Here is a 14,182-nt window from a genome sequence, read left to right as displayed (position 1 = left end):
TTGTGCGTCGGGTATTGTCGCGGGGCGCGCGTCGCGGGTCCCGTGGGTGGTTGGGGCTGTGGCGTGGGGCGGGAGCGTGGTGTCGGGGAGGCGAGAGGGCTGTTGTCGGGGGAGGGGGTGCCTACGGCCATACCACCCTGAGAACGCCCGATCTCGTCTGATCTCGGAAGCTAAGCAGGGTCGGGCCCGGTTAGTACTTGGATGGGAGACCGCCTGGGAATACCGGGTGCTGTAGGCTTTTGCCGGGGCTCAGGGGTGCGGGGGCAGCCCCCGTTTTGTTGTTGGGGTGTTGCGGAGGGGAGGAGTGTGCGGGGCCACGTGCGTGCGTTGGTGCGGGGGGTTGCGGTGGGGCAGGGGAGGTGGGGCTTGCGTGTCGGCCCGGCCCGTGGGTCGGAGGGTCTGCGGGGCGGGGTGGGAGGAGGGTGGCGGTTGGGCGAGAGGGCTGTTGTCGGGGCAGGGTCTGGGGTGTCTGGGGGGGTAACGTGCGTGTGTTGCTGCGGGGGTGGAGGCGGGGCAGGCGTCCGTCGTCTTGCGTGGCGTCGTGCCCCGTGGGTCGGTGGGGCCGTGGGGCGGGCTGGGAGCGTTGTTGCGGTTGGGCGCGAGGGCTGTTGGTGGGTCCGGGGGTGCGGTGTTTGGGGGGGCAAGGTGCGGGTGTTGCTGCGGGTGGTGGTGGTGCGCCGGGTATGGCTTGGGGTTGCGGGGCGCCGGGGGCCGTGGGGGGGTGGTCGCGCAGCGCGGGGTTGGAGCGTGGTGGGCGTTGGGCGAGGGGGCCGTCGGCGGGGCAGGAGGGCTGGTGTTTGCGGGGGAAGGTGCGGGCGTCGCTGTGGTCGGCGGTGGCGTGGCGGGTCCGATGCGGGGTGGCCGGGGCCTCGGGCCGCGGGCGGGTGGGTGCGTAGCGCGGGGCTGTAGCGTGGCGGCCTGTCCGCGAGAGGGCTTTTGTCGGGGCAGCGGGGCTGTTGTTTTGTGGGGCGCGTGCGGGTGTTGTCGCGGGTGGTGGTGGTGGGCGTTGTCGGGGCAGCGGGTGCGGTGTCGTGGGGGGTTGTCGCGGGTGGTGTTGTGGGTGGCGGCGGTTGTGCGTCGGGTATTGTCGCGGGCGCGCGTCGCGGGTCCCGTGGGTGGTTGGGGCTGTGGCGTGGGGCGGGAGCGTGGTGTCGGGGAGGCGAGAGGGCTGTTGTCGGGGGAGGGGGTGCCTACGGCCATACCACCCTGAGAACGCCCGATCTCGTCTGATCTCGGAAGCTAAGCAGGGTCGGGCCCGGTTAGTACTTGGATGGGAGACCGCCTGGGAATACCGGGTGCTGTAGGCTTTTGCCGGGGCTCAGGGGTGCGGGGCAGCCCCCGTTTTGTTGTTGGGGTGTTGCGGAGGGGAGGAGTGTGCGGGGCCACGTGCGTGCGTTGGTGCGGGGGGTTGCGGTGGGGCAGGGGGAGGTGGGGCTTGCGTGTCGGCCCGGCCCGTGGGTCGGAGGGTCTGCGGGGCGGGGTGGGAGGAGGGTGGCGGTTGGGCGAGAGGGCTGTTGTCGGGGCAGGGTCTGGGGTGTCTGGGGGGGGGGGTAACGTGCGTGTGTTGCTGCGGGGGTGGAGGCGGGGCAGGCGTCCGTCGTCTTGCGTGGGCGTCGTGCCCCGTGGGTCGGTGGGGCCGTGGGGCGGGCTGGGAGCGTTGTTGCGGTTGGGCGCGAGGGCTGTTGGTGGGTCCGGGGTGCGGTGTTTGGGGGGGCAAGGTGCGGGTGTTGCTGCGGGTGGTGGTGGTGCGCCGGGTATGGCTTGGGGTTGCGGGGCGCCGGGGCCGTGGGGGGTGGTCGCGCAGCGCGGGGTTGGAGCGTGGTGGGCGTTGGGCGAGGGGCCGTCGGCGGGGCAGGAGGGCTGGTGTTTGCGGGGAAGGTGCGGGCGTCGCTGTGGTCGGCGGTGGCGTGGCGGGTCCGATGCGGGGTGGCCGGGGCCTCGGGCCGCGGGCGGGTGGGTGCGTAGCGCGGGGCTGTAGCGTGGCGGCCTGTCCGCGAGAGGGCTTTTGTCGGGGCAGCGGGGCTGTTGTTTTGTGGGGGCGCGTGCGGGTGTTGTGGCGGGTGGTGGTGGTGGGCGTTGTCGGGGCAGCGGGTGCGGTGTCGTGGGGGGTTGTCGCGGGTGGTGTTGTGGGTGGCGGCGGTTGTGCGTCGGGTATTGTCGCGGGCGCGCGTCGCGGGTCCCGTGGGTGGTTGGGGCTGTGGCGTGGGGCGGGAGCGTGGTGTCGGGGAGGCGAGAGGGCTGTTGTCGGGGGAGGGGGTGCCTACGGCCATACCACCCTGAGAACGCCCGATCTCGTCTGATCTCGGAAGCTAAGCAGGGTCGGGCCCGGTTAGTACTTGGATGGGAGACCGCCTGGGAATACCGGGTGCTGTAGGCTTTTGCCGGGGCTCAGGGGTGCGGGGCAGCCCCGTTTTGTTGTTGGGGTGTTGCGGAGGGGAGGAGTGTGCGGGGCCACGTGCGTGCGTTGGTGCGGGGGTTGCGGTGGGGCAGGGGAGGTGGGGCTTGCGTGTCGGCCCGGCCCGTGGGTCGGAGGGTCTGCGGGGCGGGGTGGGAGGAGGGTGGCGGTTGGGCGAGAGGGCTGTTGTCGGGGCAGGGTCTGGGGTGTCTGGGGGGGTAACGTGCGTGTGTTGCTGCGGGGGTGGAGGCGGGGCAGGCGTCCGTCGTCTTGCGTGGCGTCGTGCCCCGTGGGTCGGTGGGGCCGTGGGGCGGGCTGGGAGCGTTGTTGCGGTTGGGCGCGAGGGCTGTTGGTGGGTCCGGGGTGCGGTGTTTGGGGGGGCAAGGTGCGGGTGTTGCTGCGGGTGGTGGTGGTGCGCCGGGTATGGCTTGGGGTTGCGGGGCGCCGGGGGCCGTGGGGGGGTGGTCGCGCAGCGCGGGGTTGGAGCGTGGTGGGCGTTGGGCGAGGGGGCCGTCGGCGGGGCAGGAGGGCTGGTGTTTGCGGGGGAAGGTGCGGGCGTCGCTGTGGTCGGCGGTGGCGTGGCGGGTCCGATGCGGGGTGGCCGGGGCCTCGGGCCGCGGGCGGGTGGGTGCGTAGCGCGGGGCTGTAGCGTGGCGGCCTGTCCGCGAGAGGGCTTTTGTCGGGGCAGCGGGGCTGTTGTTTTGTGGGGGCGCGTGCGGGTGTTGTCGCGGGTGGTGGTGGTGGGCGTTGTCGGGGCAGCGGGTGCGGTGTCGTGGGGGGTTGTCGCGGGTGGTGTTGTGGGTGGCGGCGGTTGTGCGTCGGGTATTGTCGCGGGGCGCGCGTCGCGGGTCCCGTGGGTGGTTGGGGCTGTGGCGTGGGGCGGGAGCGTGGTGTCGGGGAGGCGAGAGGGCTGTTGTCGGGGGAGGGGGTGCCTACGGCCATACCACCCTGAGAACGCCCGATCTCGTCTGATCTCGGAAGCTAAGCAGGGTCGGGCCCGGTTAGTACTTGGATGGGAGACCGCCTGGGAATACCGGGTGCTGTAGGCTTTTGCCGGGGCTCAGGGGTGCGGGGCAGCCCCTGCTTTGTTGTTGGGGTGTTGCGGAGGGGAGGAGTGTGCGGGGCCACGTGCGTGCGTTGGTGCGGGGGGTTGCGGTGGGGCAGGGGGAGGTGGGGCTTGCGTGTCGGCCCGGCCCGTGGGTCGGAGGGTCTGCGGGGCGGGGTGGGAGGAGGGTGGCGGTTGGGCGAGAGGGCTGTTGTGGGGGCAGGGTCTGGGGTGTCTGGGGGGGGGTAACGTGCGTGTGTTGCTGCGGGGGTGGAGGCGGGGCAGGCGTCCGTCGTCTTGCGTGGCGTCGTGCCCCGTGGGTCGGTGGGGCCGTGGGGCGGGCTGGGAGCGTTGTTGCGGTTGGGCGCGAGGGCTGTTGGTGGGTCCGGGGTGCGGTGTTTGGGGGGGCAAGGTGCGGGTGTTGCTGCGGGTGGTGGTGGTGCGCCGGGTATGGCTTGGGGTTGCGGGGCGCCGGGGGCCGTGGGGGGGTGGTCGCGCAGCGCGGGGTTGGAGCGTGGTGGGCGTTGGGCGAGGGGGCCGTCGGCGGGGCAGGAGGGCTGGTGTTTGCGGGGGAAGGTGCGGGCGTCGCTGTGGTCGGCGGTGGCGTGGCGGGTCCGATGCGGGGTGGCCGGGCCTCGGGCCGCGGGCGGGTGGGTGCGTAGCGCGGGGCTGTAGCGTGGCGGCCTGTCCGCGAGAGGGCTTTTGTCGGGGCAGCGGGGCTGTTGTTTTGTGGGGCGCGTGCGGGTGTTGTCGCGGGTGGTGGTGGTGGGCGTTGTCGGGCAGCGGGTGCGGTGTCGTGGGGGTTGTCGCGGGTGGTGTTGTGGGTGGCGGCGGTTGTGCGTCGGGTATTGTCGCGGGCGCGCGTCGCGGGTCCCGTGGGTGGTTGGGGCTGTGGCGTGGGGCGGGAGCGTGGTGTCGGGGAGGCGAGAGGGCTGTTGTCGGGGGAGGGGGTGCCTACGGCCATACCACCCTGAGAACGCCCGATCTCGTCTGATCTCGGAAGCTAAGCAGGGTCGGGCCCGGTTAGTACTTGGATGGGAGACCGCCTGGGAATACCGGGTGCTGTAGGCTTTTGCCGGGGCTCAGGGGTGCGGGGCAGCCCCTGTTTTGTTGTTGGGGTGTTGCGGAGGGGAGGAGTGTGCGGGGCCACGTGCGTGCGTTGGTGCGGGGGGTTGCGGTGGGGCAGGGGGAGGTGGGGCTTGCGTGTCGGCCCGGCCCGTGGGTCGGAGGGTCTGCGGGGCGGGGGGGGAGGAGGGTGGCGGTTGGGCGAGAGGGCTGTTGTCGGGGCAGGGTCTGGGGTGTCTGGGGGGGTAACGTGCGTGTGTTGCTGCGGGGGGTGGAGGCGGGGCAGGCGTCCGTCGTCTTGCGTGGGCGTCGTGCCCCGTGGGTCGGTGGGGCCGTGGGGCGGGCTGGGAGCGTTGTTGCGGTTGGGCGCGAGGGCTGTTGGTGGGTCCGGGGTGCGGTGTTTGGGGGGCAAGGTGCGGGTGTTGCTGCGGGTGGTGGTGGTGCGCCGGGTATGGCTTGGGGTTGCGGGGCGCCGGGGGCCGTGGGGGTGGTCGCGCAGCGCGGGGTTGGAGCGTGGTGGGCGTTGGGCGAGGGGGCCGTCGGCGGGGCAGGAGGGCTGGTGTTTGCGGGGGAAGGTGCGGGCGTCGCTGTGGTCGGCGGTGGCGTGGCGGGTCCGATGCGGGGTGGCCGGGCCTCGGCCGCGGGCGGGTGGGTGCGTAGCGCGGGCCTGTAGCGTGGCGGCCTGTCCGCGAGAGGGCTTTTGTCGGGGCAGCGGGGCTGTTGTTTTGTGGGGCGCGTGCGGGTGTTGTGGCGGGTGGTGGTGGTGGGCGTTGTCGGGCAGCGGGTGCGGTGTCGTGGGGGTTGTCGGGGGTGGTGTTGTGGGTGGCGGCGGTTGTGCGTCGGGTATTGTCGCGGGCGCGCGTCGCGGGTCCCGTGGGTGGTTGGGGCTGTGGCGTGGGGCGGGAGCGTGGTGTCGGGGAGGCGAGAGGGCTGTTGTCGGGGGAGGGGGTGCCTACGGCCATACCACCCTGAGAACGCCCGATCTCGTCTGATCTCGGAAGCTAAGCAGGGTCGGGCCCGGTTAGTACTTGGATGGGAGACCGCCTGGGAATACCGGGTGCTGTAGGCTTTTGCCGGGGCTCAGGGGTGCGGGGCAGCCCCTGCTTTGTTGTTGGGGTGTTGCGGAGGGGAGGAGTGTGCGGGGCCACGTGCGTGCGTTGGTGCGGGGGGTTGCGGTGGGGCAGGGGGAGGTGGGGCTTGCGTGTCGGCCCGGCCCGTGGGTCGGAGGGTCTGCGGGGCGGGGTGGGAGGAGGGTGGCGGTTGGGCGAGAGGGCTGTTGCCGGGGCAGGGTCTGGGGTGTCTGGGGGGGGGTAACGTGCGTGTGTTGCTGCGGGGGTGGAGGCGGGGCAGGCGTCCGTCGTCTTGCGTGGCGTCGTGCCCCGTGGGTCGGTGGGGCCGTGGGGCGGGCTGGGAGCGTTGTTGCGGTTGGGCGCGAGGGCTGTTGGTGGGTCCGGGGGTGCGGTGTTTGGGGGGGCAAGGTGCGGGTGTTGCTGCGGGTGGTGGTGGTGCGCCGGGTATGGCTTGGGGTTGCGGGGCGCCGGGGGCCGTGGGGGGGTGGTCGCGCAGCGCGGGGTTGGAGCGTGGTGGGCGTTGGGCGAGGGGGCCGTCGGCGGGGCAGGAGGGCTGGTGTTTGCGGGGGAAGGTGCGGGCGTCGCTGTGGTCGGCGGTGGCGTGGCGGGTCCGATGCGGGGTGGCCGGGCCTCGGGCCGCGGGCGGGTGGGTGCGTAGCGCGGGGCTGTAGCGTGGCGGCCTGTCCGCGAGAGGGCTTTTGTCGGGGCAGCGGGGCTGTTGTTTTGTGGGGCGCGTGCGGGTGTTGTGGCGGGTGGTGGTGGTGGGCGTTGTCGGGCAGCGGGTGCGGTGTCGTGGGGGTTGTCGGGGGTGGTGTTGTGGGTGGCGGCGGTTGTGCGTCGGGTATTGTCGCGGGGCGCGTCGCGGGTCCCGTGGGTGGTTGGGGCTGTGGCGTGGGGCGGGAGCGTGGTGTCGGGGAGGCGAGAGGGCTGTTGTCGGGGAGGGGTGCCTACGGCCATACCACCCTGAGAACGCCCGATCTCGTCTGATCTCGGAAGCTAAGCAGGGTCGGGCCCGGTTAGTACTTGGATGGGAGACCGCCTGGGAATACCGGGTGCTGTAGGCTTTTGCCGGGGCTCAGGGGTGCGGGGCAGCCCCTGTTTTGTTGTTGGGGTGTTGCGGAGGGGAGGAGTGTGCGGGGCCACGTGCGTGCGTTGGTGCGGGGGTTGCGGTGGGGCAGGGGAGGTGGGGCTTGCGTGTCGGCCCGGCCCGTGGGTCGGAGGGTCTGCGGGGCGGGGTGGGAGGAGGGTGGCGGTTGGGCGAGAGGGCTGTTGTCGGGGCAGGGTCTGGGGTGTCTGGGGGGGTAACGTGCGTGTGTTGCTGCGGGGGTGGAGGCGGGCAGGCGTCCGTCGTCTTGCGTGGCGTCGTGCCCCGTGGGTCGGTGGGGCCGTGGGGCGGGCTGGGAGCGTTGTTGCGGTTGGGCGCGAGGGCTGTTGGTGGGTCCGGGGTGCGGTGTTTGGGGGGCAAGGTGCGGGTGTTGCTGCGTGGTGGTGGTGGTGCGCCGGGTATGGCTTGGGGTTGCGGGGCGCCGGGGGCCGTGGGGGTGGTCGCGCAGCGCGGGGTTGGAGCGTGGTGGGCGTTGGGCGAGGGGCCGTCGGCGGGGCAGGAGGGCTGGTGTTTGCGGGGAAGGTGCGGGCGTCGCTGTGGTCGGCGGTGGCGTGGCGGGTCCGATGCGGGGTGGCCGGGGCCTCGGGCCGCGGGCGGGTGGGTGCGTAGCGCGGGGCTGTAGCGTGGCGGCCTGTCCGCGAGAGGGCTTTTGTCGGGGCAGCGGGGCTGTTGTTTTGTGGGGCGCGTGCGGGTGTTGTCGCGGGTGGTGGTGGTGGGCGTTGTCGGGGCAGCGGGTGCGGTGTCGTGGGGGGTTGTCGCGGGTGGTGTTGTGGGTGGCGGCGGTTGTGCGTCGGGTATTGTCGCGGGCGCGCGTCGCGGGTCCCGTGGGTGGTTGGGGCTGTGGCGTGGGGCGGGAGCGTGGTGTCGGGGAGGCGAGAGGGCTGTTGTCGGGGGAGGGGGTGCTTACGGCCATACCACCCTGAGAACGCCCGATCTCGTCTGATCTCGGAAGCTAAGCAGGGTCGGGCCCGGTTAGTACTTGGATGGGAGACCGCCTGGGAATACCGGGTGCTGTAGGCTTTTGCCGGGGCTCAGGGGTGCGGGGGCAGCCCCCGTTTTGTTGTTGGGGTGTTGCGGAGGGGAGGAGTGTGCGGGCCACGTGCGTGCGTTGGTGCGGGGGGTTGCGGTGGGGCAGGGGGAGGTGGGGCTTGCGTGTCGGCCCGGCCCGTGGGTCGGAGGGTCTGCGGGGCGGGGTGGGAGGAGGGTGGCGGTTGGGCGAGAGGGCTGTTGTCGGGGCAGGGTCTGGGGTGTCTGGGGGGGTAACGTGCGTGTGTTGCTGCGGGGGTGGAGGCGGGGCAGGCGTCCGTCGTCTTGCGTGGCGTCGTGCCCCGTGGGTCGGTGGGGCCGTGGGGCGGGCTGGGAGCGTTGTTGCGGTTGGGCGCGAGGGCTGTTGGTGGGTCCGGGGTGCGGTGTTTGGGGGGCAAGGTGCGGGTGTTGCTGCGGGTGGTGGTGGTGCGCCGGGTATGGCTTGGGGTTGCGGGGCGCCGGGGCCGTGGGGGTGGTCGCGCGCAGCGGGGGGTTGGAGCGTGGTGGGCGTTGGGCGAGGGGCCGTCGGCGGGGCAGGAGGGCTGGTGTTTGCGGGGAAGGTGCGGGCGTCGCTGTGGTCGGCGGTGGCGTGGCGGGTCCGATGCGGGGTGGCCGGGCCTCGGCCGCGGGCGGGTGGGTGCGTAGCGCGGGCTGTAGCGTGGCGGCCTGTCCGCGAGAGGGCTTTTGTCGGGGCAGCGGGGCTGTTGTTTTGTGGGGCGCGTGCGGGTGTTGTCGCGGGTGGTGGTGGTGGGCGTTGTCGGGGCAGCGGGTGCGGTGTCGTGGGGGGTTGTCGCGGGTGGTGTTGTGGGTGGCGGCGGTTGTGCGTCGGGTATTGTCGCGGGGCGCGCGTCGCGGGTCCCGTGGGTGGTTGGGGCTGTGGCGTGGGGCGGGAGCGTGGTGTCGGGGAGGCGAGAGGGCTGTTGTCGGGGGAGGGGGTGCCTACGGCCATACCACCCTGAGAACGCCCGATCTCGTCTGATCTCGGAAGCTAAGCAGGGTCGGCCCGGTTAGTACTTGGATGGGAGACCGCCTGGGAATACCGGGTGCTGTAGGCTTTTGCCGGGGCTCAGGGGTGCGGGGCAGCCCCGTTTTGTTGTTGGGGTGTTGCGGAGGGGAGGAGTGTGCGGGGCCACGTGCGTGCGTTGGTGCGGGGGTTGCGGTGGGGCAGGGGAGGTGGGGCTTGCGTGTCGGCCCGGCCCGTGGGTCGGAGGGTCTGCGGGGCGGGGTGGGAGGAGGGTGGCGGTTGGGCGAGAGGGCTGTTGTCGGGGCAGGGTCTGGGGTGTCTGGGGGGGGGGGGTAACGTGCGTGTGTTGCTGCGGGGGTGGAGGCGGGGCAGGCGTCCGTCGTCTTGCGTGGCGTCGTGCCCCGTGGGTCGGTGGGGCCGTGGGGCGGGCTGGGAGCGTTGTTGCGGTTGGGCGCGAGGGCTGTTGGTGGGTCCGGGGTGCGGTGTTTGGGGGGCAAGGTGCGGGTGTTGCTGCGGGTGGTGGTGGTGCGCCGGGTATGGCTTGGGGTTGCGGGGCGCCGGGGGCCGTGGGGGTGGTCGCGCAGCGCGGGGTTGGAGCGTGGTGGGCGTTGGGCGAGGGGGCCGTCGGCGGGGCAGGAGGGCTGGTGTTTGCGGGGGAAGGTGCGGGCGTCGCTGTGGTCGGCGGTGGCGTGGCGGGTCCGATGCGGGGGGGCCGGGCCTCGGGCCGCGGGCGGGTGGGTGCGTAGCGCGGGCTGTAGCGTGGCGGCCTGTCCGCGAGAGGGCTTTTGTCGGGGCAGCGGGGCTGTTGTTTTGTGGGGCGCGTGCGGGTGTTGTCGCGGGTGGTGGTGGTGGGCGTTGTCGGGGCAGCGGGTGCGGTGTCGTGGGGGGTTGTCGCGGGTGGTGTTGTGGGTGGCGGCGGTTGTGCGTCGGGTATTGTCGCGGGGCGCGCGTCGCGGGTCCCGTGGGTGGTTGGGGCTGTGGCGTGGGGCGGGAGCGTGGTGTCGGGGAGGCGAGAGGGCTGTTGTCGGGGGAGGGGGTGCCTACGGCCATACCACCCTGAGAACGCCCGATCTCGTCTGATCTCGGAAGCTAAGCAGGGTCGGGCCCGGTTAGTACTTGGATGGGAGACCGCCTGGGAATACCGGGTGCTGTAGGCTTTTGCCGGGGCTCAGGGGTGCGGGGGCAGCCCCCGCTTTGTTGTTGGGGTGTTGCGGAGGGGAGGAGTGTGCGGGCCACGTGCGTGCGTTGGTGCGGGGGTTGCGGTGGGGCAGGGGGAGGTGGGGCTTGCGTGTCGGCCCGGCCCGTGGGTCGGAGGGTCTGCGGGGCGGGGTGGGAGGAGGGTGGCGGTTGGGCGAGAGGGCTGTTGTCGGGGCAGGGTCTGGGGTGTCTGGGGGGGGGTAACGTGCGTGTGTTGCTGCGGGGGGTGGAGGCGGGGCAGGCGTCCGTCGTCTTGCGTGGCGTCGTGCCCCGTGGGTCGGTGGGGCCGTGGGGCGGGCTGGGAGCGTTGTTGCGGTTGGGCGCGAGGGCTGTTGGTGGGTCCGGGGTGCGGTGTTTGGGGGGGCAAGGTGCGGGTGTTGCTGCGGGTGGTGGTGGTGCGCCGGGTATGGCTTGGGGTTGCGGGGCGCCGGGGGCCGTGGGGGGGTGGTCGCGCAGCGGGGGGTGGGAGCGGGGTGGGCGTTGGGCAGGGGGGCCGCGGGCGGGGCAGGAGGGCTGGTGTTTGCGGGGAAGGTGCGGGCGTCGCTGTGGTCGGCGGTGGCGTGGCGGGTCCGATGCGGGGTGGCCGGGGCCTCGGCCGCGGGCGGGTGGGTGCGTAGCGCGGGCTGTAGCGTGGCGGCCTGTCCGCGAGAGGGCTTTTGTCGGGGCAGCGGGGCTGTTGTTTTGTGGGGCGCGTGCGGGTGTTGTCGCGGGTGGTGGTGGTGGGCGTTGTCGGGGCAGCGGGTGCGGTGTCGTGGGGGTTGTCGCGGGTGGTGTTGTGGGTGGCGGCGGTTGTGCGTCGGGTATTGTCGCGGGCGCGCGTCGCGGGTCCCGTGGGTGGTTGGGGCTGTGGCGTGGGGCGGGAGCGTGGTGTCGGGGAGGCGAGAGGGCTGTTGTCGGGGGAGGGGGTGCCTACGGCCATACCACCCTGAGAACGCCCGATCTCGTCTGGATCTCGGAAGCTAAGCAGGGTCGGGCCCGGTTAGTACTTGGATGGGAGACCGCCTGGGAATACCGGGTGCTGTAGGCTTTTGCCGGGGCTCAGGGGTGCGGGGCAGCCTCGTTTTGTTGTTGGGGTGTTGCGGAGGGGAGGAGTGTGCGGGCCACGTGCGTGCGTTGGTGCGGGGGGTTGCGGTGGGGCAGGGGAGGTGGGGCTTGCGTGTCGGCCCGGCCCGTGGGTCGGAGGGTCTGCGGGGCGGGGTGGGAGGAGGGTGGCGGTTGGGCGAGAGGGCTGTTGTCGGGGCAGGGTCTGGGGTGTCTGGGGGGGGGGTAACGTGCGTGTGTTGCTGCGGGGGTGGAGGCGGGGCAGGCGTCCGTGGTCTTGCGTGGCGTCGTGCCCCGTGGGTCGGTGGGGCCGTGGGGCGGGCTGGGAGCGTTGTTGCGGTTGGGCGCGAGGGCTGTTGGTGGGTCCGGGGTGCGGTGTTTGGGGGGCAAGGTGCGGGTGTTGCTGCGGGTGGTGGTGGTGCGCCGGGTATGGCTTGGGGTTGCGGGGCGCCGGGGGCCGTGGGGGGGTGGTCGCGCAGCGCGGGGTTGGAGCGTGGTGGGCGTTGGGCGAGGGGCCGTCGGCGGGGCAGGAGGGCTGGTGTTTGCGGGGAAGGTGCGGGCGTCGCTGTGGTCGGCGGTGGCGTGGCGGGTCCGATGCGGGTGGCCGGGCCTCGGGCCGCGGGCGGGTGGGTGCGTAGCGCGGGGCTGTAGCGTGGCGGCCTGTCCGCGAGAGGGCTTTTGTCGGGGCAGCGGGGCTGTTGTTTTGTGGGGCGCGTGCGGGTGTTGTCGCGGGTGGTGGTGGTGGGCGTTGTCGGGCAGCGGGTGCGGTGTCGTGGGGGTTGTCGGGGGTGGTGTTGTGGGTGGCGGCGGTTGTGCGTCGGGTATTGTCGCGGGCGCGCGTCGCGGGTCCCGTGGGTGGTTGGGGCTGTGGCGTGGGGCGGGAGCGTGGTGTCGGGGAGGCGAGAGGGCTGTTGTCGGGGGAGGGGGTGCCTACGGCCATACCACCCTGAGAACGCCCGATCTCGTCTGATCTCGGAAGCTAAGCAGGGTCGGGCCCGGTTAGTACTTGGATGGGAGACCGCCTGGGAATACCGGGTGCTGTAGGCTTTTGCCGGGGCTCAGGGGTGCGGGGCAGCCCCCGTTTGGTTGTTGGGGTGTTGCGGAGGGGAGGAGTGTGCGGGGCCACGTGCGTGCGTTGGTGCGGGGGGTTGCGGTGGGGCAGGGGGAGGTGGGGCTTGCGTGTCGGCCCGGCCCGTGGGGCGGAGGGGCTGCGGGGCGGGGGGGGAGGAGGGTGGCGGTTGGGCGAGAGGGCTGTTGTCGGGGCAGGGTCTGGGGTGTCTGGGGGGGTAACGTGCGTGTGTTGCTGCGGGGGTGGAGGCGGGGCAGGCGTCCGTGGTCTTGCGTGGGCGTCGTGCCCCGTGGGTCGGTGGGGCCGTGGGGCGGGCTGGGAGCGTTGTTGCGGTTGGGCGCGAGGGCTGTTGGTGGGTCCGGGGGTGCGGTGTTTGGGGGGGCAAGGTGCGGGTGTTGCTGCGGGTGGTGGTGGTGCGCCGGGTATGGCTTGGGGTTGCGGGGCGCCGGGGCCGTGGGGGGTGGTCGCGCAGCGCGGGGTTGGAGCGTGGTGGGCGTTGGGCGAGGGGCCGTCGGCGGGGCAGGAGGGCTGGTGTTTGCGGGGGAAGGTGCGGGCGTCGCTGTGGTCGGCGGTGGCGTGGCGGGTCCGATGCGGGGTGGCCGGGCCTGGGCCGGGGGGGGGGGGGTGCGTAGCGCGGGGCTGTAGCGTGGCGGCCTGTCCGCGAGAGGGCTTTTGTCGGGGCAGCGGGGCTGTTGTTTTGTGGGGCGCGTGCGGGTGTTGTCGCGGGTGGTGGTGGTGGGCGTTGTCGGCAGCGGGTGCGGTGTCGTGGGGGGTTGTCGCGGGTGGTGTTGTGGGTGGCGGCGGTTGTGCGTCGGGTATTGTCGCGGGGCGCGCGCGTCGCGGGTCCCGTGGGTGGTTGGGGCTGTGGCGTGGGGCGGGAGCGTGGTGTCGGGGAGGCGAGAGGGCTGTTGTCGGGGAGGGGTGCCTACGGCCATACCACCCTGAGAACGCCCGATCTCGTCTGGATCTCGGAAGCTAAGCAGGGTCGGGCCCGGTTAGTACTTGGATGGGAGACCGCCTGGGAATACCGGGTGCTGTAGGCTTTTGCCGGGGCTCAGGGGTGCGGGGGCAGCCCCCGTTTTGTTGTTGGGGTGTTGCGGAGGGGAGGAGTGTGCGGGGCCACGTGCGTGCGTTGGTGCGGGGGGTTGCGGTGGGGCAGGGGGAGGTGGGGCTTGCGTGTCGGCCCGGCCCGTGGGTCGGAGGGTCTGCGGGGCGGGGTGGGAGGAGGGTGGCGGTTGGGCGAGAGGGCTGTTGTCGGGGCAGGGTCTGGGGTGTCTGGGGGGGTAACGTGCGTGTGTTGCTGCGGGGGTGGAGGCGGGGCAGGCGTCCGTCGTCTTGCGTGGCGTCGTGCCCCGTGGGTCGGTGGGGCCGTGGGGCGGGCTGGGAGCGTTGTTGCGGTTGGGCGCGAGGGCTGTTGGTGGGTCCGGGGTGCGGTGTTTGGGGGGCAAGGTGCGGGTGTTGCTGCGGGTGGTGGTGGTGCGCCGGGTATGGCTTGGGGTTGCGGGGCGCCGGGGCCGTGGGGGGTGGTCGCGCAGCGCGGGGTTGGAGCGTGGTGGGCGTTGGGCGAGGGGCTGCCGTCGGCGGGGCAGGAGGGCTGGTGTTTGCGGGGAAGGTGCGGGCGTCGCTGTGGTCGGCGGTGGCGTGGCGGGTCCGATGCGGGGTGGCCGGGCCTCGGGCGGCGGGCGGGTGGGTGCGTAGCGCGGGGCTGTAGCGTGGCGGCCTGTCGGCGACAGGGCTTTTGTCGGGGCAGCGGGGCTGTTGTTTTGTGGGGCGCGTGCGGGTGTTGTGGCGGGTGGTGGTGGTGGGCGTTGTCGGGGCAGCGGGTGCGGTGTCGTGGGGGGTTGTCGCGGGTGGTGTTGTGGGTGGCGGCGGTTGTGCGTCGGGTATTGTCGCGGGCGCGCGTCGCGGGTCCCGTGGGTGGTTGGGGCTGTGGCGTGGGGCGGGAGCGTGGTGTCGGGGAGGCGAGAGGGCTGTTGTCGGGGGAGGGGGTGCCTACGGCCATACCACCCTGAGAACGCCCGATCTCGTCTGATCTCGGAAGCTAAGCAGGGTCGGGCCCGGTTAGTACTTGGATGGGAGACCGCCTGGGAATACCGGGTGCTGTAGGCTTTTGCCGGGGCTCAGGGGTGCGGGGCAGCCTCTGTTTTGTTGTTGGGGTGTTGCGGAGGGGAGGAGTGTGCGGGGCCACGTGCGTGCGTTGGTGCG

At 73.1% G+C, this 14,182-nt stretch overlaps 14 non-coding genes across 14 annotated transcripts; all 14 read left to right on the top strand.

Moving 5' to 3' along the window:
• Positions 1-119: 119 nt before the first annotated feature.
• Positions 120-238, top strand: LOC140655082 (5S ribosomal RNA). The gene has a single exon (XR_012043657.1). It is a non-coding gene; the product is annotated as a 5S ribosomal RNA (ribosomal RNA).
• Positions 239-1,188: 950 nt separating this feature from the next.
• On the top strand, positions 1,189-1,307 carry LOC140655081 (5S ribosomal RNA). Its single transcript, XR_012043656.1, has one exon. It is a non-coding gene; the product is annotated as a 5S ribosomal RNA (ribosomal RNA).
• A 951-nt stretch (positions 1,308-2,258) lies between these two features.
• LOC140655080 (5S ribosomal RNA) lies at positions 2,259-2,377 on the top strand. The gene has a single exon (XR_012043655.1). It is a non-coding gene; the product is annotated as a 5S ribosomal RNA (ribosomal RNA).
• A 948-nt stretch (positions 2,378-3,325) lies between these two features.
• Positions 3,326-3,444, top strand: LOC140655078 (5S ribosomal RNA). The gene has a single exon (XR_012043653.1). It is a non-coding gene; the product is annotated as a 5S ribosomal RNA (ribosomal RNA).
• Positions 3,445-4,392: 948 nt separating this feature from the next.
• LOC140655077 (5S ribosomal RNA) lies at positions 4,393-4,511 on the top strand. Its single transcript, XR_012043652.1, has one exon. It is a non-coding gene; the product is annotated as a 5S ribosomal RNA (ribosomal RNA).
• Positions 4,512-5,455: 944 nt separating this feature from the next.
• On the top strand, positions 5,456-5,574 carry LOC140655076 (5S ribosomal RNA). Its single transcript, XR_012043651.1, has one exon. It is a non-coding gene; the product is annotated as a 5S ribosomal RNA (ribosomal RNA).
• Positions 5,575-6,520: 946 nt separating this feature from the next.
• Positions 6,521-6,639, top strand: LOC140655075 (5S ribosomal RNA). Its single transcript, XR_012043650.1, has one exon. It is a non-coding gene; the product is annotated as a 5S ribosomal RNA (ribosomal RNA).
• Positions 6,640-7,581: 942 nt separating this feature from the next.
• Positions 7,582-7,700, top strand: LOC140655086 (5S ribosomal RNA). Its single transcript, XR_012043662.1, has one exon. It is a non-coding gene; the product is annotated as a 5S ribosomal RNA (ribosomal RNA).
• A 943-nt stretch (positions 7,701-8,643) lies between these two features.
• Positions 8,644-8,761, top strand: LOC140655099 (5S ribosomal RNA). Its single transcript, XR_012043675.1, has one exon. It is a non-coding gene; the product is annotated as a 5S ribosomal RNA (ribosomal RNA).
• A 947-nt stretch (positions 8,762-9,708) lies between these two features.
• LOC140655074 (5S ribosomal RNA) lies at positions 9,709-9,827 on the top strand. Its single transcript, XR_012043649.1, has one exon. It is a non-coding gene; the product is annotated as a 5S ribosomal RNA (ribosomal RNA).
• A 947-nt stretch (positions 9,828-10,774) lies between these two features.
• On the top strand, positions 10,775-10,894 carry LOC140655085 (5S ribosomal RNA). Its single transcript, XR_012043660.1, has one exon. It is a non-coding gene; the product is annotated as a 5S ribosomal RNA (ribosomal RNA).
• A 942-nt stretch (positions 10,895-11,836) lies between these two features.
• Positions 11,837-11,955, top strand: LOC140655073 (5S ribosomal RNA). The gene has a single exon (XR_012043648.1). It is a non-coding gene; the product is annotated as a 5S ribosomal RNA (ribosomal RNA).
• A 945-nt stretch (positions 11,956-12,900) lies between these two features.
• Positions 12,901-13,020, top strand: LOC140655084 (5S ribosomal RNA). Its single transcript, XR_012043659.1, has one exon. It is a non-coding gene; the product is annotated as a 5S ribosomal RNA (ribosomal RNA).
• Positions 13,021-13,967: 947 nt separating this feature from the next.
• On the top strand, positions 13,968-14,086 carry LOC140655072 (5S ribosomal RNA). Its single transcript, XR_012043647.1, has one exon. It is a non-coding gene; the product is annotated as a 5S ribosomal RNA (ribosomal RNA).
• Positions 14,087-14,182: the final 96 nt, after the last annotated feature.

The sequence above is a fragment of the Ciconia boyciana genome, chromosome 7, assembly GCF_034638445.1.
Source record: "Ciconia boyciana chromosome 7, ASM3463844v1, whole genome shotgun sequence".
NCBI classification, from domain to species: domain Eukaryota; kingdom Metazoa; phylum Chordata; class Aves; order Ciconiiformes; family Ciconiidae; genus Ciconia; species Ciconia boyciana.
Note: the sequence above shows the minus strand (reverse complement) of the source record. Positions and strands in the feature narration are given on the sequence as shown.